The sequence below is a fragment of the Octopus bimaculoides genome, chromosome 9 (genome assembly GCF_001194135.2).
Source record: "Octopus bimaculoides isolate UCB-OBI-ISO-001 chromosome 9, ASM119413v2, whole genome shotgun sequence".
Lineage (NCBI taxonomy): Eukaryota > Metazoa > Mollusca > Cephalopoda > Octopoda > Octopodidae > Octopus > Octopus bimaculoides.
This window is the reverse complement of record NC_068989.1, coordinates 65,125,987-65,126,516: the sequence shown is the minus strand read 5'-3', so window position 1 is coordinate 65,126,516 and position 530 is coordinate 65,125,987. Positions and strand designations below refer to the sequence as shown.

Genomic DNA, 530 nt, shown 5'->3' with positions numbered 1-530 from the left:
TATATATATTATATATATATAATAATACAGATACACACACACAATCACACACACATATATGTGTATATTGAGAGAGAGAAAGAGAGAGAGAGATACATACATTACATAGATAGATAAATTAGTACGTATGTATGTACGTACGTGTTTATGTATCAGTGCAAATGCAGAAGGAAAAAAGATAAGGAACTTTATAATATAATTCCTACACGTGTTTTACCATTCTGCATGCTTGGAGGCCAGCAATAGGTGTTCACACTGCGTCGAGACGCTCAACCTGAACGGATCACCAATGAACAATTTACTGGGTTAAGTTACAGATAACACCTACCAAAATCGATCTGTAGTTAAAAACTGGTAATATTACTCAGTATAGAAGTTACTTAACTTCTATACTGAAGCAGACTGAATTATGATACTCTACGTGAAGTTCTAAACACAACTGTAGCAATCACACATTATCTACACGTACACACAGTTTCTACCATATGTATATATATATATATATATATATATTTATATATATATATATA

At 31.3% G+C, this 530-nt stretch overlaps 1 protein-coding gene across 8 annotated transcripts in view; it reads left to right on the top strand.

Annotated features, from left to right (window-relative positions):
• LOC106879147 (potassium voltage-gated channel subfamily H member 7) overlaps window positions 1-530 on the top strand; it is a 703,964-nt gene that overhangs the window by 220,503 nt on the left and 482,931 nt on the right. The window lies entirely within an intron of this gene.